General features: G+C 43.2%; 19 non-coding genes and 8 pseudogenes across 19 annotated transcripts; all 27 read right to left on the reverse strand.

Annotated features, from left to right (window-relative positions):
* Positions 1–254: 254 nt before the first annotated feature.
* On the reverse strand, positions 255–373 carry LOC142512503 (5S ribosomal RNA; annotated as a pseudogene).
* A 682-nt stretch (positions 374–1,055) lies between these two features.
* LOC142509369 (5S ribosomal RNA) lies at positions 1,056–1,174 on the reverse strand. The gene has a single exon (XR_012807546.1). It is a non-coding gene; the product is annotated as a 5S ribosomal RNA (ribosomal RNA).
* Positions 1,175–1,857: 683 nt separating this feature from the next.
* LOC142512419 (5S ribosomal RNA) lies at positions 1,858–1,972 on the reverse strand (annotated as a pseudogene).
* Positions 1,973–2,605: 633 nt separating this feature from the next.
* On the reverse strand, positions 2,606–2,724 carry LOC142507584 (5S ribosomal RNA). Its single transcript, XR_012805838.1, has one exon. It is a non-coding gene; the product is annotated as a 5S ribosomal RNA (ribosomal RNA).
* Positions 2,725–3,403: 679 nt separating this feature from the next.
* LOC142509281 (5S ribosomal RNA) lies at positions 3,404–3,522 on the reverse strand. The gene has a single exon (XR_012807464.1). It is a non-coding gene; the product is annotated as a 5S ribosomal RNA (ribosomal RNA).
* Positions 3,523–4,204: 682 nt separating this feature from the next.
* On the reverse strand, positions 4,205–4,322 carry LOC142512483 (5S ribosomal RNA; annotated as a pseudogene).
* A 679-nt stretch (positions 4,323–5,001) lies between these two features.
* On the reverse strand, positions 5,002–5,120 carry LOC142508070 (5S ribosomal RNA). The gene has a single exon (XR_012806302.1). It is a non-coding gene; the product is annotated as a 5S ribosomal RNA (ribosomal RNA).
* Positions 5,121–5,803: 683 nt separating this feature from the next.
* On the reverse strand, positions 5,804–5,922 carry LOC142509242 (5S ribosomal RNA). Its single transcript, XR_012807426.1, has one exon. It is a non-coding gene; the product is annotated as a 5S ribosomal RNA (ribosomal RNA).
* A 681-nt stretch (positions 5,923–6,603) lies between these two features.
* LOC142513100 (5S ribosomal RNA) lies at positions 6,604–6,722 on the reverse strand. Its single transcript, XR_012809064.1, has one exon. It is a non-coding gene; the product is annotated as a 5S ribosomal RNA (ribosomal RNA).
* Positions 6,723–7,403: 681 nt separating this feature from the next.
* Positions 7,404–7,522, reverse strand: LOC142513456 (5S ribosomal RNA). The gene has a single exon (XR_012809402.1). It is a non-coding gene; the product is annotated as a 5S ribosomal RNA (ribosomal RNA).
* A 684-nt stretch (positions 7,523–8,206) lies between these two features.
* Positions 8,207–8,325, reverse strand: LOC142510802 (5S ribosomal RNA; annotated as a pseudogene).
* Positions 8,326–8,989: 664 nt separating this feature from the next.
* On the reverse strand, positions 8,990–9,108 carry LOC142516617 (5S ribosomal RNA). Its single transcript, XR_012812403.1, has one exon. It is a non-coding gene; the product is annotated as a 5S ribosomal RNA (ribosomal RNA).
* Positions 9,109–9,789: 681 nt separating this feature from the next.
* Positions 9,790–9,908, reverse strand: LOC142512978 (5S ribosomal RNA). The gene has a single exon (XR_012808949.1). It is a non-coding gene; the product is annotated as a 5S ribosomal RNA (ribosomal RNA).
* A 682-nt stretch (positions 9,909–10,590) lies between these two features.
* LOC142510119 (5S ribosomal RNA) lies at positions 10,591–10,709 on the reverse strand. The gene has a single exon (XR_012808251.1). It is a non-coding gene; the product is annotated as a 5S ribosomal RNA (ribosomal RNA).
* Positions 10,710–11,390: 681 nt separating this feature from the next.
* LOC142509458 (5S ribosomal RNA) lies at positions 11,391–11,509 on the reverse strand. The gene has a single exon (XR_012807631.1). It is a non-coding gene; the product is annotated as a 5S ribosomal RNA (ribosomal RNA).
* A 684-nt stretch (positions 11,510–12,193) lies between these two features.
* LOC142509709 (5S ribosomal RNA) lies at positions 12,194–12,312 on the reverse strand. The gene has a single exon (XR_012807869.1). It is a non-coding gene; the product is annotated as a 5S ribosomal RNA (ribosomal RNA).
* Positions 12,313–12,991: 679 nt separating this feature from the next.
* On the reverse strand, positions 12,992–13,110 carry LOC142512041 (5S ribosomal RNA; annotated as a pseudogene).
* Positions 13,111–13,792: 682 nt separating this feature from the next.
* On the reverse strand, positions 13,793–13,914 carry LOC142511737 (5S ribosomal RNA; annotated as a pseudogene).
* Positions 13,915–14,592: 678 nt separating this feature from the next.
* Positions 14,593–14,711, reverse strand: LOC142510239 (5S ribosomal RNA). Its single transcript, XR_012808363.1, has one exon. It is a non-coding gene; the product is annotated as a 5S ribosomal RNA (ribosomal RNA).
* Positions 14,712–15,390: 679 nt separating this feature from the next.
* Positions 15,391–15,509, reverse strand: LOC142514305 (5S ribosomal RNA). Its single transcript, XR_012810204.1, has one exon. It is a non-coding gene; the product is annotated as a 5S ribosomal RNA (ribosomal RNA).
* A 681-nt stretch (positions 15,510–16,190) lies between these two features.
* LOC142511559 (5S ribosomal RNA) lies at positions 16,191–16,309 on the reverse strand (annotated as a pseudogene).
* A 679-nt stretch (positions 16,310–16,988) lies between these two features.
* LOC142510240 (5S ribosomal RNA) lies at positions 16,989–17,107 on the reverse strand. Its single transcript, XR_012808364.1, has one exon. It is a non-coding gene; the product is annotated as a 5S ribosomal RNA (ribosomal RNA).
* Positions 17,108–17,786: 679 nt separating this feature from the next.
* Positions 17,787–17,908, reverse strand: LOC142511739 (5S ribosomal RNA; annotated as a pseudogene).
* A 681-nt stretch (positions 17,909–18,589) lies between these two features.
* Positions 18,590–18,708, reverse strand: LOC142509054 (5S ribosomal RNA). Its single transcript, XR_012807244.1, has one exon. It is a non-coding gene; the product is annotated as a 5S ribosomal RNA (ribosomal RNA).
* Positions 18,709–19,389: 681 nt separating this feature from the next.
* LOC142514306 (5S ribosomal RNA) lies at positions 19,390–19,508 on the reverse strand. Its single transcript, XR_012810205.1, has one exon. It is a non-coding gene; the product is annotated as a 5S ribosomal RNA (ribosomal RNA).
* A 681-nt stretch (positions 19,509–20,189) lies between these two features.
* Positions 20,190–20,308, reverse strand: LOC142510241 (5S ribosomal RNA). Its single transcript, XR_012808365.1, has one exon. It is a non-coding gene; the product is annotated as a 5S ribosomal RNA (ribosomal RNA).
* A 679-nt stretch (positions 20,309–20,987) lies between these two features.
* Positions 20,988–21,106, reverse strand: LOC142506675 (5S ribosomal RNA). Its single transcript, XR_012804959.1, has one exon. It is a non-coding gene; the product is annotated as a 5S ribosomal RNA (ribosomal RNA).
* Positions 21,107–21,730: the final 624 nt, after the last annotated feature.

Genomic DNA, 21,730 nt, shown 5'->3' on the forward strand with positions numbered 1-21,730 from the left:
TGACAGAAGCGGAAAATCGCAAATTAGAGGGTCTTAGAGAAGGAATTCGGCTAAAATCTCGCCAGCTCATTGCGGAATAATGAGTCTCGTTCGTTTGCCCGTTTACAATCAAATTAGCCTTCAAATTTTTCCAAATCCGGTAGTGCCCGAGCTACATTGATTTCACATGTCTTATCTGGTCCCGATCGTGATTAAGATGATTTGAGCCGAAAATCGTCTGTCAACAAGTAATAAAAAATAGAAAAACACGAAAAGGGGTGTAACACGAGGACTAACCTGGGGGTCACCCATCCTCGTACTGCTCTCGCCAAAGCACGATTAACTTCAGAGTTCAGATGGGATTCGGTGCATTAGTGCTGGTATGATCGCACCGACATTGACTGGGATGTTTATTCTTATACCCCTCGAGTACGTGTGGAGCGGGCGGCGATGGACAACACGCGGCACTGCTCTCGCCCAATCAGAACCATGAAGTTAAGCAATCTGGAGCGATGAAAGAGCTAGGATGGGTGACCTCCCTGTGCATTCCTCGTGTCGCGACCGTTTACGTAAATTATGGATAAAACAATCAAAATAATTGTTTTTAATGAGTTAACCGTCTCTGGAGTAATCTGCGTCATACCCTTCCGCACAGAACCGGCTCACGACAACAAAAATTCCTAAATGTTTCCAGAAAATAGAAAAAAAATAAGAAAAATAAAATAGCGAATGTAAAGCTATTATTATGCCTGGGATACGATAAAATGGAACCGGAATCGAATTTCGAACTTTCTAAGCGGATTTCTCGAGGAAACAAAAGTTTAACAGAAGCGGAAAATCGCAAATTAGATGGTCTTAGAAAAGAAATTCGGATAAACTCTCGCTAGCTCATTGCGTAGTAATGAGTCTTGTTCATTTGCCCGTTTACAATCAAAATAGGCTACAATTTTGTCCTAATCCGGCAGTGCCCGAGCTACGTTGATTTCACATGTCTTATCTGGTCCCGATCGAGATTCAGAAGATTTGAGCCGAAAATCGTCTGTCAACAAGTAATCAAAAATAGGAAAACACGAAAAGGGGTGCAACACAAGGACTTCCCAAGGGGTCACCCATCCTAGTACTGCTCTCGCCCAAGCACGCTAAACTTCGGAGTTCTGATGGGATCCGGTTCATTATTGCTGGTATAATAGCCCCCCGACATTGAGTGGGATGATTATTCTTATATCCTCGAGTACGTGTCGCGCGGGCGGAGATGGACAACACGCGGCACTGCTCTCGCCCAATCAGAACCATGAAGTTAAGCGTTCTAGCGTGATGGCAGAGCTAGGAAGGGTGACCTCCCTAGGAAGTCCTCGTGTCGCGACCGTTTATGTAAATTATGGATAAAACAGTCAAAATAATTGTTTTTAATGAGTTAACCGTCTCCGGAGTAATCTGCGTCATACCCTTCCGCACAGAACCGACTCACGACAACAAAAATTGCTTAATGTTCCCCGAAAATAGAAAAAAAAAAAGAAGAAGAAAATAGCGAACGTAAAGCTATTATTATGCCTGTGATACGATAAAATGGAACCGGAATCGAATTTCGAACTTCCTAAGCGGATTTCTCGAGTAATCGGAAGCTTAACAGAAGCAGAAAATCGCAAATTAGAGAGTTTTAGAGAAGGAATTCTGCTAAAATCTCGGCAGCTCATTGCGGGGAAATGAGTTTCGTTCGTTTGCCCGTTTACAATCAAATTTGCCTACAATTTTGTCCAAATCCGGTAGTGCTCGAGATACGTTGATTTCACATGTCTTAACTTGTCCCGATCGAGATTGAAATGATTTGAGCCGAAAATCGTCTGTCAACAAGTGATCAAAAATAGAAAAACACGAAAAGGGGTGCAACACGTGGACTTCCCAGGGGGTCACCCATCCTTGTACTGCTCCTACCCACGCTTAACTTCGAAGTTCTGATGGGAACCGGTGCATTAGTGCTGGTATGATCACACCCGACATTGACTGGGATGTTTATTCTTATATCCCTCGATACGTGTGGAGCGGACTGCGATGGACAATACGTGTGGAGCGGACTGCGATGGGTGACTTCCCTAAGCAATCCTTCTGTCATGACCGTTTACGTAAACTATGGATAAAATAATCAAAATAATTGTTTTTAATGAGTTAATTGTCTCCGGAGTAATCTGCGTCATACCCTTCCGCACAGAACTGGCTCACGACAACAAAAATCGGTAAATGTTCCCGGAAAATATAAAAAAATAAGAAGAAGCATATAGCGAATGGAAAGCTATTATTATGCTTGGGATACGATAAAATGGAACCGGAATCGAATTTCGAACTTCCTAAGCGGATTTCTCGAAGAAACGAAAGCTTAACAGAAGCGGTAAATCGCAAATTAGAGGGTCTTAGAGAAGGAATTCGGCTAAAATCTCGCCAACTCATTCTAGAGTAACGAGTCTCGTTCGTTTGCCCGTTTACAATCAAATTAGGCTACAATTTTGTCCTAATCCGGCAGTGCCCGAGCTACGTTGATTTCACATGTCTTGTTTGGTCCCGATCGAGATTCGGATTATTTGAGCCGAAAATCTTCTGTCAACAATTAATCAAAAATAGAAAAACACGAAAAGGCGTGCAACACGAGGACTTCCCAGGAGGTCACCCTTCCTAGTACAGCTCTCGCCCAAGAACGCTTAACTTCGGAGTTCTGATGGGATCCGGTGAATTAGTGCTTGTATGATCGCACCCGACAATGATTGGGATGTTTATTCTTATATCCCTCGATACGTGTGGAGAGGGCGGCGATGGACAACACGTGGCACTGCTTTCGTCCAATCAGAACCATGAAGTTAAGTGTTCTGGCGCGATGGCCGAGCTATGATGGGTGACTTCCCTAGGCAATCCTTGTGTCACGACCGTTTACGTAAACTATGGATAAAATAGTCAAAATAATTGTTTTTAATGAGTTAACCGTCTCGGGAGTAATCTGCGTCATACCCTTCCGCACATAACTGGCTCACGACAACAAAAATCGCTAAATGTTCCGAGAAAATATAAAAAAATAAGAAGAAGAAAATAGCGAATGGAAAGCTATTATTATGCTTGGGATACGATAAAATGGAACCGGAATCGAATTTCGAACTTCCTAAGCGGATTTCTCAAGAAAACGGAAGCTTAACAGAAGCGGAAAATCGCAAATTAGAGAGTCTTAGAGAAGGAATTCGGCTAAAATCTCGCCAGTTCAATGCGGAGTGATGAGTCTCGTTCGTTTTCCCGTTTACAATCAAATTACCCTACAATTTTGACCAAATCCGACAGTGCCCGAGCTATGTTGATTTCACATGTCTTATCTGGTCCGATCGAGATTCAGATGATTTGAATCGAAAATCGTCTGTCAACAAGTAATAAAAATAGAAAAACACGAAAAAGGGTGCAACACAAAGACTTTCCAGGGGGTCACCCATCCTAGTACTGCTCTAGCCCAAACATGCTTAACATCGGAGTTCTGATGGGATCCGGTGCATTAGTGCTGGTATGATAGCACCCGACATTGAGTGGGATGTTTATTCTTATATCCCTCGAGTACGTGTGGCACAGGCGGAGATGGACAACATGCAGCACTGCTCTCGCCCAATCAAAACCATGAAGTTAACCGTTCAGGAGCGATGAAAGAGCCAGGATGGGTGACCTTCCTGTGCATTCCTCGTGTCGCGACCGTTTACATAAATTATGGATAAAACAGTCTAAATAATTGTTTTTAATGAGTTAACCGTCTCCGGAGTAATTTGCGTCATACCCTTCTGCACAGAACCGGCTCACGACAAAAAAATTCCTAAATGTTTCCAGAAATTAGAAAAAAAATAAGAAAAATAAAATAGCGAATGTAAAGCTATTATTATGCCTAGAATACGATAAAATGGAACAGGAATCGAATTTCGAACTTTCTAAGCGGATTTCTCGAGGAAACAAAAGTTTAACAGAAGCGGAAAATTGCAAATTAGATGGTCTTAGAAAAGAAATTCGGATAAACTCTCGCCAGCTCATTGCGTTGTAATGAGTCTCGTTCGTTTGCCCGTTTAAAATCAAAATAGGGTACAATTTTGTCCTAATCCGGCAGTGCCCGAGCTACGTTGATTTCACATGTCTTATCTGGTCCCGATCGAGATTCGAATGATTTGAGCCGAAAATCGTCTATTAACAAGTAATCAAAAATAGAAAAACACGAAAAGGCGTGAAACACGAGGACTTCCCAGGGGGCCACCCATCCTAGTACTGCTCTCGCCCAAGAACGCTTAACTTCGGAGTTCGATGTGATCCGGTGAATTAGTGCTTGTATGATCGCGGCCGACAATGATTGGGATGTTTATTCTTATATCCCTCGATACGTGTGGAGAGGGCGGCGATGGACAACACGTGGCACTGCTTTCGTCCAATCAGAACCATGAAGTTAAGTGTTCTGGCGCGATGGCCGAGCTATGATGGGTGACTTCCCTAGGCAATCCTTGTGTCACGACCGTTTACGTAAACTATGGATAAAATAGTCAAAATAATTGTTTTTAATGAGTTAACCGTCTCGGGAGTATTCTGCGTCATACCCTTCCGCACATAACTGGCTCACGACAACAAAAATCGCTAAATGTTCGAAGAAAATATAAAAAAATAAGAAGAAGAAAATAGCGAATGGAAAGCTATTATTATGCTTGGGATACGATAAAATGGAACCGGAATCGGATTTCGAACTTCCTAAGCGGATTTCTCAAGAAAACGGAAGCTTAACAGAAGCGGAAAATCGCAAATTAGAGAGTCTTAGAGAAGGAATTCGGCTAAAATCTCGCCAGTTCAATGCGGAGTGATGAGTCTCGTTCGTTTTCCCGTTTACAATCAAATTACCCTACAATTTTGACCAAATCCGACAGTGCCCGAGCTATGTTGATTTCACATGTCTTATCTGGTCCGATCGAGATTCAGATGATTTGAATCGAAAATCGTCTGTCAACAAGTAATAAAAATAGAAAAACACGAAAAAGGGTGCAACACGAAGACTTCCCAGGGGGTCACCCATCCTAGTACTGCTCTAGCCCAAACATGCTTAACATCGGAGTTCTGATGGGATCCGGTGCATTAGTGCTGGTATGATAGCACCCGACATTGAGTGGGATGTTTATTCTTATATCCCTCGAGTACGTGTGGCACAGGCGGAGATGGACAACATGCAGCACTGCTCTCGCCCAATCAAAACCATGAAGTTAAGCGTTCAGGAGCGATGAAAGATCCAGGATGGGTGACCTTCCTGTGCATACCTCGTGTCGCGACCGTTTAAGGAAATTACGGATAAAGTAGTCTAAATAATTGTTTTTAATGAGTTAACCGTCTCCGGAGTAATTTGCGTCATACCCTTCTGCACAGAACCGGCTCACGACAACAAAAATTCCTAAATGTTTCCAGAAATTAGAAAAAAAATAAGAAAAATAAAATAGCGAATGTAAAGCTATTATTATGCCTAGGATACGATAAAATGGAACAGGAATCGAATTTCGAACTTTCTAAGCGGATTTCTCGAGGAAACAAAAGTTTAACAGATGCGGAAAATTGCAAATTAGATGGTCTTAGAAAAGAAATTCGGATAAACTCTCGCCAGCTCATTGCGTAGTAATGAGTCTCGTTCGTTTGCCCGTTTAAAATCAAAATAGGGTACAATTTTGTCCTAATCCGGCAATGCCCGAGCTACGTTGATTTCACATGTCTTATCTGGTCCCGATCGAGATTCGAATGATTTGAGCCGAAAATCGTCTATTAACAAGTAATCAAAAATAGAAAAACACGAAAAGGCGTGAAACACGAGGACTTCCCAGGGGGTCACCCATCCTAGTACTGCTCTCGCCCAAGAACGCTTAACTTCGGAGTTCTGATGGGATCCGGTGAATTAGAGCTTGTATGATCGCACCCGACAATGATTGGGATGTTTATTCTTATATCCCTCGATACGTGTGGAGAGGGCGGCGATGGACAACACGTGGCACTGCTTTCGTCCAATCAGAACCATGAAGTTAAGTGTTCTGGCGCGATGGCCGAGCTATGATGGGTGACTTCCCTAGGCAATCCTTGTGTCACGACCGTTTACGTAAACTATGGATAAAATAGTCAAAATAATTGTTTTTAATGAGTTAACCGTCTCGGGAGTAATCTGCGTCATACCCTTCCGCACATAACTGGCTCCCGACAACAAAAATCGCTAAATGTTCCGAGAAAATATAAAAAAATAAGAAGAAGAAAATAGCGAATGGAAAGCTATTATTATGCTTGGGATACGATAAAATGGAACCGGAATCGAATTTCGAACTTCCTAAGCGGATTTCTCAAGAAAACGGAAGCTTAACAGAAGCGGTAAATCGCAAATTAGAGGGTCTTAGAGAAGGAATTCGGCTAAAATCTCGTTAGCTCATTGCGCAGTAATGAATCTCGTCCGTTTGCCCGTTTACAATCAAATTAGCCTACAATTTTGTCCAAATCAAGCAGTGCTCGAGCTACTTTCATTTCACATGTCTTATCTGGTCCCGATCGAGATTCAGATGATTTGAGCCGAAAATCGTCTGTCAACAAGTAATCAAAAATAGAAAAACACGAAAAGGGGTGCAACACGAGGATTTCCCAGGGGGTCACCTATCCTAGTACTGCTCTCGCCCAAGCACGCTTAACTTCGGAGTTCTGATGGGATCCGGTGCATTAGTACTGGTATGATCGCACCCGACATTGAGTGAGATGTTTATTCTTATATCCCTCGAGTACGTGTGGAGCGGGCGGCGATGGACAACACGCGGCACTGCTCTCGCCCAATCATAACCATGAAGTTAAGCGTTCTAGCGATGGCAGAGCTAGGATGGGTGACCTCCCAATGAAGACCTCGTGTCGCGACCGTTTAAGGAAATTACGGATAAAGTAGTCGAAATAATTGTTTTTAATGAGTTAACAGTCTCCGGAGTAATCTGCGTCATACCCTTCCGCACAGAACCGGCTCACGACAACAAAAATCGATAAATGTTCCAAGAAAATAGAAAAAAAATAAGAAGAAGGAAATAACGAATGTAAAGCTATTATTATGCCTGGGATACGATAAAATGGAACCGGAATCGAATTTCGAACTTCCTAAGCGGATTTCTCGAAGAAACGAAAGCTTAAGAGAAGCGGTAAATCGCAAATTAGAGGGTATTAGAGAAGAAATTCGGCGAAAATCTTGTCAGCTCATTGCGTAGTAATGAGTCTCGTCCGTTTGCCCGTTTACAATCAAATTAGCCTACAATTTTGTCCATATCCGGCAGTGCCCGAGCTACTTTCATTTCACATGTCTTATCTGGTCTCGATCGAGATTCAGATGATTTGAGCCGAAAATCGTCTGTCAACAAGTAATCAAAAATAGAAAAACACGAAAAAGGGTGCAACACGAGGACTTCCCAGGGGGTCACCCATCCTAGTACTGCTCTCGCCCAAGCATGCTTAACTTCGGAATTCTGATGGGATCCGGTGCATTAGTGCTGGTATGATCGCACCCGACATTGAGTGGGATGTTTATTCTTATATCCCTCGAGTACGTGTGGAGCGGGCGGCGATGGACAACACGCGGCACTGCTCTCGCCCAATCACAACCATGAAGTTAAACGTTCTTGCGCGATGGCAGAGCTAGGATGGGTGACCCTCCTGGGAAGACCTCGTGTCTCGACCGTTTACGTAAATTATGGATAAAACAGTCGAAATAATTGTTTTTAATGAGTTAACCGTCTCCGGAGTAATCTGCGTCATACCCTTCCGCACAAAACCGGCTAACGACAACAAAAATCAATAAATGTTCCCAGAAAATAGAAAAAAAAATAAGAAGAAGGAAATAACGAATGTAAAGTTATTATTATGCCTGGGATACGATAAAATGTAGCCGGAATCGAATTTCGAACTTTCTAAGCGGATTTCTCGAGGAAACAAAAGCTTAACAGAAGCGGAAAATCGCAAATTAGAGGGTCTTAGAGAAGGAATTCGGCTATAATCTCACCACCTCATTGCGGAGTAATGTGTCTTGTTCGTTTGCCCGTTTACAATAAAATTAGCCTACAATTTTGTCCATATCCGGCAGTGCCCGAGCTACGTTTATTTCAAATGTCTTATCTTGTCCCGATCGAGATTCAGATGATTTGAGCCGAAAATCGTCTGTCAACAAGTAATGAAAAATAGAAAAACACGAAAAGGGGTGCAACACGAAGAGTTCCCAGGGGGTTACCCATGCTAGTACTGCTATCGTCCAAGCACGCTTAACTTCGGAGTTCCGATAGGATCCGGTGCATTTGTGCTCGTATGATCGCACTCCACATTGAGTGGGATGTTTATTCTTATATCCCTCGAGTACGTGTGGCGCGGGCGGCAGAGGTAGGATGGGTGACCTCCCTGGGAAGACCTCGTGTCGCGATGGCAGAGGTAGGATGGGTAACCTCCCTGGGAAGACCTCGTGTCGCGACCGTTTACGTAAATTATGGATAAAACAGTCGAAATAATTGTTTTTAATGAGTTAACCGTCTCCGGAGTAATCTGCGTCATACCCTTCCGCACAGAACCGGCTAACGACAACAAAAATCAATAAATGTTCCCAGAAAATAGAAAAAAAAATAAGAAGAAGGAAATAACGAATGTAAAGCTATTATTATGCATGGGATACGATAAAATGGAACCGGAATCGAATTTCAAACTTCCTAAGCGTATTTCTCGAGGAAACGAAAGCTTAACAGAAGCGGTAAATCGCAAATTAGAGGGTCTTAGAGAAGGAATTCGGCTAAAATCTCGATAGCTCATTGCGCAGTAATGAATCTCGTCCGTTTGCCCGTTTACAATCAAATTAGCCTACAATTTTGTCCAAATCAAGCAGTGCCCGAGCTACTTTCATTTCACATGTCTTATCTGGTCCCGATCGAGATTCAGATGATTTGAGCCGAAAATCGTCTGTCAACAAGTAATCAAAAATAGAAAAACACGAAAAGGGGTGCAACACGAGGATTTCCCAGGGGGTCACCTATCCTAGTACTGCTCTCGCCTAAGCACGCTTAACTTTGAAGTTCTGATGGGATCCGGTGCATTAGTGCTGGTATGATCGCACCCGACATTGAGTGGGATGTTTATTCTTATATCCCTCGAGTACGTGTGGAGCGGGCGGCGATGGACAACACGCGGCACTGCTCTCGCCCAATCATAACCATGAAGTTAAGCGTTCTAGCGATGGCAGAGCTAGGATGGGTGACCTCCCAATGAAGACCTCGTGTCGCGACCGTTTAAGGAAATTACGGATAAAACAGTCGAAATAATTGTTTTTAATGAGTTAACCGTCTCCGGAGTAATCTGCGTCATACCCTTCCGCACAGAACCGGCTCACGACAACAAAAATCGATAAATGTTCCCAGAAAATAGAAAAAAAATAAGAAGAAGGAAATAACGAATGTAAAGCTATTATTATGCCTGGGATACGATAAAATGGAACCGGAATCGAATTTCGAACTTCCTAAGCGGATTTCTCGAGGAAACGAAAGCTTAAGAGAAGCGGTAAATCGCAAATTAGAGGGTATTAGAGAAGGAATTCGGCTAAAATCTCGTCAGCTCATTGCGTAGTAATGAGTCTCGTCCGTTTGCCCGTTTACAATCAAATTAGCCTACAATTTTGTCCAAATCCGGCAGTGCCCGAGCTACTTTCATTTCACATGTCTTATCTGGTCTCGATCGAGATTCAGATGATTTGAGCCGAAAATCGTCTGTCAACAAGTAATCAAAAATAGAAAAACACGAAAAAGGGTGCAACACGAGGACTTCCCAGGGGGTCACCCATCCTAGTACTGCTCTCGCCCAAGCATGCTTAACTTCGGAGTTCTTATGGGATCCGGTGCATTAGTGCTGGTATGATCGCACCCGACATTGAGTGGGATGTTTATTCTTATATCCCTCGAGTACGTGTGGAGCGGGCGGCGATGGACAACACGCGGCACTGCTCTTGCCCAATCATAACCATGAAGTTAAGCGTTCTAGCGATGGCAGAGCTAGGATGGGTGACCTCCCAATGAAGACCTCGTGTCGCGACCGTTTACGTAAATTATGGATAAAACAGTCTTAATAAATGTTTTTAATGAGTTAACCGTCTCCGGAGTAATCTGCGTCATACCCTCCCGTACAGAACCGGCTAACGACAACAAAAATCAATAAATGTTCCCAGAAAATAGAAAAAAAAATAAGAAGAAGGAAATAACGAATGTAAAGCTATTATTATGCATGGGATACGATAAAATGGAACCGGAATCGAATTTCAAACTTCCTAAGCGGATTTCTCGAGGAAACGAAAGCTTAACAGAAGCGGTAAATCGCAAATTAGAGGGTCTTAGAGAAGGAATTCGGCTAAAATCTCGTTACCTCATTGCGCAGTAATGAATCTCGTCCGTTTGCCCGTTTACAATCAAATTAGCCTACAATTTTGTCCAAATCAAGCAGTGCCCGAGCTACTTTCATTTCACATGTCTTATCTGGTCCCGATCGAGATTCAGATGATTTGAGCCGAAAATCGTCTGTCAACAAGTAATCAAAAATAGAAAAACACGAAAAGGGGTGCAACACGAGGATTTCCCAGGGGGTCACCTATCCTAGTACTGCTCTCGCCCAAGCACGCTTAACTTCGGAGTTCTGATGGGATCCGGTGCATTAGTGCTGGTATGATCGCACCCGACATTGAGTGGAATGTTTATTCTTATATCCCTCGAGTACGTGTGGAGCGGGCGGCGATGGACAACACGCGGCACTGCTCTCGCCCAATCATAACCATGAAGTTAAGCGTTCTAGCGATGGCAGAGCTAGGATGGGTGACCTCCCAATGAAGACCTCGTGTCGCGACCGTTTAAGGAAATTACGGATAAAACAGTCGAAATAATTGTTTTTAATGAGTTAACCGTCTCCGGAGTAATCTGCGTCATACCCTTCCGCACAGAACCGGCTCACGACAACAAAAATCGATAAATGTTCCTAGAAAATAGAAAAAAAATAAGAAGAAGGAAATAACGAATGTAAAGCTATTATTTTGCCTGGGATACGATAAAATGGAACCGGAATCGAATTTCGAACTTCCTAAGCGGAATTCTCGAGGAAACGAAAGCTTAAGAGAAGCGGTAAATCGCAAATTAGAGGGTATTAGAGAAGGAATTCGGCTAAAATCTCGTCAGCTCATTGCGTAGCATTGAGTCTCGTCCGTTTGCCCGTTTACAATCAAATTAGCCTACAATTTTGTCCAAATCCAGCAGTGCCCGAGCTACTTTCATTTCACATGTCTTATCTTGTCTCGATCGATATTCAGATGATTTGAGCCGAAAATCGTCTGTCAACAAGTAATCAAAAATAGAAAAACACGAAAAAGGGTGCAACACGAGGACTTCCCAGGGGGTCACCCATCCTAGTACTGCTCTCGCCCAAGCATGCTTAACTTCGGAGTTCTGATGGGATCCGGTGCATTAGTGCTGGTATGATCGCACCCGACATTGAGTGGGATGTTTATTCTTATATCCCTCGAGTACGTGTGGAGCGGGCGGCGATGGACAACACGCGGCACTGCTCTCGCCAGTTCACAACCATGAAGTTAAACGTTCTGGCGCGATGGCAGAGCTAGGATGGGTGACCTCCCTGGGAAGACCTCGTGTCGCGACCGTTTACGTAAATTATGGATAAAACAGTCGAAATAATTGTTTTTAATGAGTTAACCGTCTCCGGAGTAATCTGCGTCATACCCTTCCGCATAAAACCGGCTAACGACAACAAAAATCAATAAATGTTCCCAGAAAATAGAAAAAAAAATAAGAAGAAGGAAATAACGAATGTAAAGCTATTATTATGCCTGGGATACGATAAAATGTAACCGGAATCGAATTTCGAACTTTCTAAGCGGATTTCTCGAGGAAACAAAAGCTTAACAGAAGCGGAAAATCGCAAATTAGAGGGTCTTAGAGAAGGAATTCGGCTATAATCTCACCACCTCATTGCGAAGTAATGTGTCTTGTTCGTTTGCCCGTTTACAATCAAATTAGCCTACAATTTTGTCCATATCCGGCAGTGCCCGAGCTACGTTTATTTCAAATGTCTTATCTTGTCCCGATTGAGATTCAGATGATTTGAGCCGAAAATCGTCTGTCAACAAGTAATGAAAAATAGGAAAACACGAAAAGGGGTGCAACACGAAGACTTCCCAGGGGGTTACCCATCCTAGTACTGCTCTCGTCCAAGCACGCTTAACTTCAGAGTTCCGATAGGATCCGGTGCATTTGTGCTCGTATGATCGCACTCGACATTAAGTGGGATGTTTATTCTTATATCCCTCGAGTACGTGTGGCGCAGGCGGCGATGGACAACACGCGGCACTGCTCTCGCCCAATCAGAACCATGAAGTTAAGCATTCTGGCGTGATGGCAGAGCTGGGATGGGTGACCTCCCGGGAAGTCCTCGTGTCGCGACCGTTTACGTAAATTATGGATAAAACAGTCGAAATAATTGTTTTTAATGAGTTAACTGTCTCCGGAGTAATCTGCGTCATACCCTTCCGCACAGAACCGGCTCACGACAACAAAAATCGCTAAATGTTCCCAGAAAATAAAAAAAAAAGAAGAATAAGAAAATAGCGAATGTAAAACTATTATTATGCATGTGATACGATAAAATGGAACCGGAATCGAATTTCGAACTTCCTTAGCAGATTTCTCGAGGAAACAGAAGCTTAACAGAAGCGGAAAATCGCAAATTGAGGGTCTTAGGGAAGGAATTTGGCTAAAATCTCGCCAGCTCATTGCAAAGGATGAGTCTCGTTTGTTTGCCCGTTTACAATAAAATTAGCCTACAATTTTGTCCAAATTCGGCAGTGCCCGAGCTACGTTGATTTCACATGTCTTATCCGGTCCCGATATAGATTCAGATGAATTGATCTTAAAATCGTCTGTCAACAAGTAACAAAAATAGAAAAACACGAAAAGGAGAGCAACACGAGGACTTCCCAGAGGGTCACCCATCCTAGTACTGCTCTCGCCCAAGCACGAATGACTACGGAGTTCTGATGGGATCCGGTGCATTAGAGCTTGTATGTTCGTACCCAACATTGAGTGGGATGTTATTCTTATATCCCTCGAGTACATGTGGAGCGGGCGGCGATGGACAACATGCGGCACTGCTCTCGCCCAATCAGAACCATGAATTTAAGCATTCTGGCGCGATGACAGAGCTAGGATGGGTGACCTCCCGGGAAGTCCTCGTGTCGCGACCGTTTACGTAAATTATGGATAAAACAGTCGAAATAATTGTTTTTAATGAGTTAACCGTCTCCGGAGTAATCTGCGGCATACCCTTCCGCACAGAACACACTCACGACAACAAAAATCGCTAAATGTTCCCAGAAAATAAAAAAAAAAAAGAAGAAGAAGAAAATAGCGAATGTAAAACTATTATTATGCATGTGATACGATAAAATGGAACCGGAATCGAATTTCGAACTTCTTCAGCTGATTTCTCGAGGAAACAGAAGCTTAACTGAAGCGAAAAATCGCAAATTAGAGGGTCTTAGAGAAGGAATTCGGCTAAACTCTCGCCAGCTCATTGCTGAGTAAGGAGTCTCATTCGTTTGCCCGTTTAGAATCAAATTAGGCTACAATTTTGTCCAAATTCGGCAGTGCCCGAGCTACGTCGATTTCACATGTCTTATCCGGTCCCGATATAGATTCAGATGAATTGATCTTAAAATCGTCTGTCAACAAGTAACAAAAATAGAAAAACTCGAAAAGGGGTGCAACACGAAGACTTCCCAGGGGGTGGTTACCCATCCTAATACTGCTCTCGCCCAAGCACGCTTAACTTCGAAGTTCCGATAGGATCCGGTGCATTTGTGCTCGTATGATCGCACCCGACATTGAATAGGATGTTATTCTTATATCCCTCGAGTACGTGTGGAGTAGGCGGCGATGGACAACATGCGGCACTGCTCTCGCCCAATCAGAACCATGAATTTAAGCATTCTGGCGCGATGACAGAGCTAGGATGGGTGACCTCCCGGGAAGTCCTCGTGTCGCGACCGTTTACGTAAATTATGGATAAAACAGTCGAAATAATTGTTTTTAATGAGTTAACTGTCTCCGGAGTAATCTGCGTCATACCCTTCCGCAAAGAACCGGCTCACGACAACAAAAATCGCTAAATGTTCCCAGAAAATAAAAAAAAAAGAAGAAGAAGAAAATAGCGAATGTAAAACTATTATTATGCATGTGATACGATAAAATGGAACCGGAATCGAATTTCGAACTTCCTTAGCAGATTTCTCGAGGAAACAGAAGCTTAACAGAAGCGGAAAATCGCAAATTGAGGGTCTTAGGGAAGGAATTCGGCTAAAATCTCGCCAGCTCATTGCAAAGGACGAGTCTCGTTTGTTTGCCCGTTTACAATAAAATCAGCCTAAAATTTTGTCCAAATTCGGCAGTGCCCGAGCTACGTCGATTTCACATGTCTTATCCGGTCCCGATATAGATTCAGATGAATTGATCTTAAAATCGTCTGTCAACAAGTAACAAAAATAGAAAAACACGAAAAGGAGAGCAACACGAGGACTTCCCAGAGGGTCACCCATCCTAGTACTGCTCTCGCCCAAGCACGATTGACTACGGAGTTCTGATGGGATCCGGTGCATTAGTGCTTGTATGTTCGTACCCAACATTGAGTGGGATGTTATTCTTATATCCCTCGAGTACATGTGGAGCGGGCGGCGATGGACAACATGCGGCACTGCTCTCGCCCAATCAGAACCATGAATTTAAGCATTCTGGCGCGATGACAGAGCTAGAATGGGTGACCTCCCGGAAAGTCCTCGTGTCGCGACCGTTTACATAAATTATGGATAAAACAGTCGAAATAATTGTTTTTAATGAGTTAACCGTCTCCGGAGTAATCTGCGGCATACCCTTCCGCACAGAACCGGCTCACGACAACAAAAATCGCTAAATGTTCCCAGAAAATAGAAAAAATAAGAAGAAGAAAATAGCAAATGTAAAGCTATTATTATGCCTGGAATACGTTAAAATGGAACCGGAATCGAATTTCGAACTTCTTAAGCTGATTTCTCAAGGAAACAGAAGCTTAACTGAAGCGAAAAATCGCAAATTAGAGGGTCTTAGAGAAGGAATTCGTCTAAACTCTCGCCAGCTCATTGCTGAGTAATGAGTCTCATTCGTTTGCCCGTTTAGAATCAAATTAGGCTACAATGTTGTCCAAATCCGGCTGTGCCCGAGCTACGTTGATTTCACATGTCTTATCTTGTACCGTTCGAGATTCAAATGATTTGAGCCGAAAATCATCTGTCATCAATTAATCAAAAATAAAAAAACTCGAAAAGGGGTGCAACACGAGGACTTCCCAAAGGGTCACCCATCCTAATACTGCTCTCGCCCAAGCACGCTTAACTTCGGAGTTCTAATGGGATCCGGTGCATTATTGCTGGTATGATCGCACCCGACATTGAATAGGATGTTTATTCTTATATCCCTCGAGTACGTGTGGAGCAGGCGGCGATGGACAACACGCGGCACTGCTCTCGCCCAATCAGAACCATGAAGTTAAGCGTTCTGGCGCGATGACAGAGCTAGGATGGGTGACCTCCCGGGAAGTCCTCGTGTCGCGACCGTTTACGTAAATTATGGATAAAACAGTCGAAATAATTGTTTTTAATGAGTTAACTGTCTCCGGAGTAATCTGCGTCATACCCTTCCGCACAGAACCGGCTCACGACAACAAAAATCGCTAAATGTTCCCAGAAAATAAAAAAAAAAAAGAAGAATAAGAAAATAGCGAATGTAAAACTATTATTATGCATGTGATACGATAAAATGGAACCGGAATCGAATTTTGAACTTCCTTAGCAGATTTCTCGAGGAAACAGAAGCTTAACAGAAGCGTAAAATCGCAAATTGAGGGTCTTAGGGAAGGAATTCGGCTAAAATCTCGCCAGCTCATTGCAAAGGACGAGTCTCGTTTGTTTGCCCGTTTACAATAAAATTAGCCTACAATTTTGTCCAAATTCGGCAGTGCCCGAGCTACGTCGATTTCACATGTCTTATCCGGTCCCGATATAGATTCAGATGAATTGATCTTAAAATCGTCTGTCAACAAGTAACAAAAATAGAAAAACACGAAAAGGAGAGCAACACGAGGACTTCCCAGAGGGTCACCCATCCTAGTACTGCTCTCGCCCAAGCACGATAGACTACGGAGTTCTGATGGGATCCGGTGCATTAGTGCTTGTATGTTCGTACCCAACATTGAGTGGGATGTTATTCTTATATCCCTCGAGTACATGCGGAGCGGGCGGCGATGGACAACATGCGGCACTGCTCTCGCCCAATCAGAACCATGAATTTAAGCATTCTGGCGCGATGACAGAGCTAGGATGGGTGACCTCCCGGGAAGTCCTCGTGTCGCGACCGTTTACGTAAATTATGGATAAAACAGTCGAAATAATTCTTTTTAATGAGTTAACTGTCTCCGGAGTAATCTGCGTCATACCCTTCCGCAAAGAACCGGCTCACGACAACAAAAATCGCTAAATGTTCCCAGAAAATAAAAAAAAAAAGAAGAAGAAGAAAATAGCGAATGTAAAACTATTATTATGCATGTGATACGATAAAATGGAACCGGAATCGAATTTCGAACTTCCTTAGCAGATTTCTCGAGGAAACAGAAGCTTAACAGAAGCGTAAAATCGCAAATTGAGGGTCTTAGGGAAGGAATTCGGCTAAAATCTCGCCAGCTCATTGCAAAGGACGAGTCTCGTTTGTTTGCCCGTTTACAATAAAATTAGCCTACAATTTTGTCCAAATTCGGCAGTGCCCGAGCTACGTCGATTTCCCATGTCTTATCCGGTCCCGATATAGATTCAGATGAATTGATCTTAAAATCGTCTGTCAACAAGTAACAAAAATAGAAAAACACGAAAAGGAGAGCAACACGAGGACTTCCCAGAGGGTCACCCATCCTAGTACTGCTCTCGCCCAAGCACGATTGACTACGGAGTTCTGATGGGATCCGGTGCATTAGTGCTTGTATGTTCGTACCCAACATTGAGTGGGATGTTATTCTTATATCCCTCGAGTACATGTGGAGCGGGCGGCGATGGACAACATGCGGCACTGCTCTCGCCCAATCAGAACCATGAATTTAAGCATTCTGGCGCGATGACAGAGCTAGAATGGGTGACCTCCCGGAAAGTCCTCGTGTCGCGACCGTTTACATAAATTATGGATAAAACAGTCGAAATAATTGTTTTTAATGAGTTAACCGTCTCCGGAGTAATCTGCGGCATACCCTTCCGCACAGAACACACTCACGACAACAAAAATCGCTAAATATTCCCAGAAAATAGAAAAAATAAGAAGAAGAAAATAGCAAATATAAAGCTATTATTATGCCTGGGATACGTTAAAATGGAACCGGAATCGAATTTCGAACTTCTTAAGCTGATTTCTCAAGGAAACAGAAGCTTAACTGAAGCGAAAAATCGCAAATTAGAGGGTCTTAGAGAAGGAATTCGGATAAACTCTCGCCAGCTAATTGCTGAGTAATGAGTCTCATTCGTTTGCCCGTTTAGAATCAAATTAGGCTACAATGTTGTCCAAATCCGGCTGTGCCCGAGCTACGTTGATTTCACATGTCTTATCTTGTACCGTTCGAGATTCAGATGATTTGAGCCGAAAATCATCTGTCATCAATTAATCAAAAATAAAAAAACTCGAAAAGGGGTGCAACACGAAGACTTCCCAGGGGGTGGTTACCCATCCTAATACTGCTCTCGCCCAAGCACGCTTAACTTCGAAGTTCCGATAGGATCCGGTGCATTTGTGCTCGTATGATCGCACCCGACATTGAATAGGATGTTTATTCTTATATCCCTCGAGTACGTGTGGAGCAGGCGGCGATGGACAACACGCGGCACTGCTCTCGCCCAATCAGAACCATGAAGTTAAGCGTTCTGGCGCGATGACAGAGCTAGGATGGGTGACCTCCCGGGAAGTCCTCGTGTCGCGACCGTTTACGTAAATTATGGATAAAACAGTCGAAATAATTGTTTTTAATGAGTTAACTGTCTCCGGAGTAATATGCGTCATACCCTTCCGCACAGAACCGGCTCACGACAACAAAAATCGCTAAATGTTCCCAGAAAATAAAAAAAAAAAAGAAGAATAAGAAAATAGCGAATGTAAAACTATTATTATGCATGTGATACGATAAAATGGAACCGGAATCGAATTTCGAACTTCCTTAGCAGATTTCTCGAGGAAACAGAAGCTTAACAGAAGCGGAAAATCGCAAATTGAGGGTCTTAGGGAAGGAATTTGGCTAAAATCTCGCCAGCTCATTGCAAAGGATGAGTCTCGTTTGTTTGCCCGTTTACAATAAAATTAGCCTAAAATTTTGTCCAAATTCGGCAGTGCCCGAGCTACGTTGATTTCACATGTCTTATCCGGTCCCGATGTAGATTCAGATGAATTGATCTTAAAATCGTCTGTCAACAAGTAACAAAAATAGAAAAACACGAAAAGGAGAGCAACACGAGGACTTCCCAGAGGGTCACCCATCCTAGTACTGCTCTCGCCCAAGCACGATTGACTACGGAGTTCTGATGGGATCCGGTGCATTAGTGCTAGTATGTTCGTACCCAACATTGAGTGGGATGTTATTCTTATATCCCTCGAGTACATGTGGAGCGGGCGGCGATGGACAACATGCGGCACTGCTCTCGCCCAATCAGAACCATGAATTTAAGCATTCTGGCGCGATGACAGAGCTAGAATGGGTGACCTCCCGGAAAGTCCTCGTGTCGCGACCGTTTACATAAATTATGGATAAAACAGTCGAAATAATTGTTTTTAATGAGTTAACCGTCTCCGGAGTAATCTGCGTCATACCCTTCCGCACAGAACCGGCTCACGACAACAAAAATCGCTAAATGTTCCCAGAAAATAGAAAAAAAATAAGAAGAAGGAAATAGCGAATGTAAAGCTATTATTATGCCTGGGATACGTTAAAATGGAACCGGAATCGAATTTCGAACTTCTTAAGCTGATTTCTCAAGGAAACAGAAGCTTAACTGAAGCGAAAAATCGCAAATTAGAGGGTCTTAGAGAAGGAATTCGGCTAAACTCTCGCAAGCTCATTGCTGAGTAATGAGTCTCATTCGTTTGCCCGTTTAGAATCAAATTAGGCTACAATCTTGTCCAAATCCGGCTGTGCCCGAGCTACGTTGATTTCACATTTCTTATCTTGTACCGTTCGAGATTCAGATGATTTGAGCCGAAAATCATCTGTCATCAATTAATCAAAAATAAAAAAACTCGAAAAGGGGTGCAACACGAGGACTTCCCAAAGGGTCACCCATCCTAATACTGCTCTCGCCCAAGCACGCTTAACTTCGGAGTTCTAATGGGATCCGGTGCATTATTGCTGGTATGATCGCACCCGACATTGAATAGGATGTTTATTCTTATATCCCTCGAGTACGTGTGGAGCAGGCGGCGATGGACAACACGCGGCACTGCTCTCGCCCAATCAGAACCATGAAGTTAAGCGTTCTGGCGCGATGACAGAGCTAGGATGGGTGACCTCCCGGGAAGTCCTCGTGTCGCGACCGTTTACGTAAATTATGGATAAAACAGTCGAAATAATTCTTTTTAATGAGTTAACTGTCTCCGGAGTAATCTGCGTCATACCCTTCCGCAAAGAACCGGCTCACGACAACAAAAATCGCTAAATGTTCCCAGAAAATAAAAAAAAAAAAGAAGAAGAAGAAAATAGCGAATGTAAAACTATTATTATGCATGTGATACGATAAAATGGAACCGGAATCGAATTTCGAACTTCCTTAGCAGATTTCTCGAGGAAACAGAAGCTTAACAGAAGCGTAAAATCGCAAATTGAGGGTCTTAGGGAAGGAATTCGGCTAAAATCTCGCCAGCTCATTGCAAAGGACGAGTCTCGTTTGTTTGCCCGTTTACAATAAAATTAGCCTACAATTTTGTCCAAATTCGGCAGTGCCCGAGCTACGTCGATTTCACATGTCTTATCCGGTCCCGATATAGATTCAGATGAATTGATCTTAAAATCGTCTGTCAACAAGTAACAAAAATAGAAAAACACGAAAAGGAGAGCAACACGAGGACTTCCCAGAGGGTCACCCATCCTAGTACTGCTCTCGCCCAAGCACGATTGACTACGGAGTTCTGATGGGATCCGGTGCATTAGTGCTTGTATGTTCGTACCCAACATTGAGTGGGATGTTATTCTTATATCCCTCGAGTACATGTGGAGCGGGCGGCGATGGACAACATGCGGCACTGCTCTCGCCCAATCAGAACCATGAATTTAAGCATTCTGGCGCGATGACAGAGCTAGAATGGGTGACCTCCCGGAAAGTCCTCGTGTCGCGACCGTTTACATATATTATGGATAAAACAGTCGAAATAATTGTTTTTAATGAGTTAACCGTCTCCGGAGTAATCTGCGGCATACCTTTCCGCACAGAACACACTCACGACAACAAAAATCGCTAAATGTTCCCAGAAAATAGAAAAAATAACAAGAAGAAAATAGCGAATGTAAAGCTATTATTATGCCTGGGATACGTTAAAAAGGAACCGGAATTGAATTTCGAACTTCTTAAGCTGATTTCTCAAGGAAACAGAAGCTTAACTGAAGCGAAAAATCGCAAATTAGAGGGTCTTATAGAAGGAATTCGTCTAAACTCTCGCCAGCTCATTGCTGAGTAATGAGTCTCATTCGTTTGCCCGTTTAGAATCAAATAAGGGTACAATGTTGTCCAAATCCGGCTGTGCCCGAGCTACGTTGATTTCACATGTCTTATCTTGTACCGTTCGAGATTCAGATGATTTAAGCCGAAAATCATCTGTCATCAATTAATCAAAAATAAAAAAACTCGAAAAGGGGTGCAACACGAGGACTTCCCAAAGGGTCAACCATCCTAATACTGCTCTCGCCCAAGCACGCTTAACTTCGGAGTTCTGATGGGATCCTGTGCATTAGTGCTTGTATGATCGCACCCGACATTGAATAGGATGTTTATTCTTATATCCCTCGAGTACGTGTGGAGCAGGCGGCGATAGACAACACGCGGCACTGCTCTCACCCAATCAGAACCATGAAGTTAAGCGTCCTGGCGCGATGGCAGAGCGAGGATGGCTGACCTCCCTGGGCAGTCCTCGTGTCGCGATCGTTTACGTAAATTATGGATAAAACAGTCGAAATAATTGTTTTTAATGAGTTAACCGTCTCCGGAGTAATCTGCGCCATACCCTTCCGCACAGAACCGGCTCACGACAACAAAAATCGCTAAATGTTCCTAAAAAATAGAAAAAAAAATTAAAAGAAGAAAATAGTGAATGTAAAGCTATTATTATGCCTGAGATACGATGAAATGGAACCGAAATCGAATTTCAAACTTCAAAAGCGGATTTCTCGAGGAAACGAAAGCTTAACAGAAGCGGAAAATCGCAAATTAGAGGGTCTTAGAGAAGGAACTCGGCTGAAATCTCGCCAGCTCATTGCAGAGTAATGAGTCTCGTTCGTTTGCCCGTTTACAATCAAATTAGGCTACAATTTTGTCCAAATCAGGCAGTGCCCGAACTACGTTGACTTCACATGTCTTATCTGGTCCCGATCGAAATTC

The sequence above is a fragment of the Primulina tabacum genome, chromosome 10, assembly GCF_025594145.1.
Source record: "Primulina tabacum isolate GXHZ01 chromosome 10, ASM2559414v2, whole genome shotgun sequence".
In the NCBI taxonomy this organism is placed as follows: Eukaryota; Viridiplantae; Streptophyta; class Magnoliopsida; order Lamiales; family Gesneriaceae; genus Primulina; species Primulina tabacum.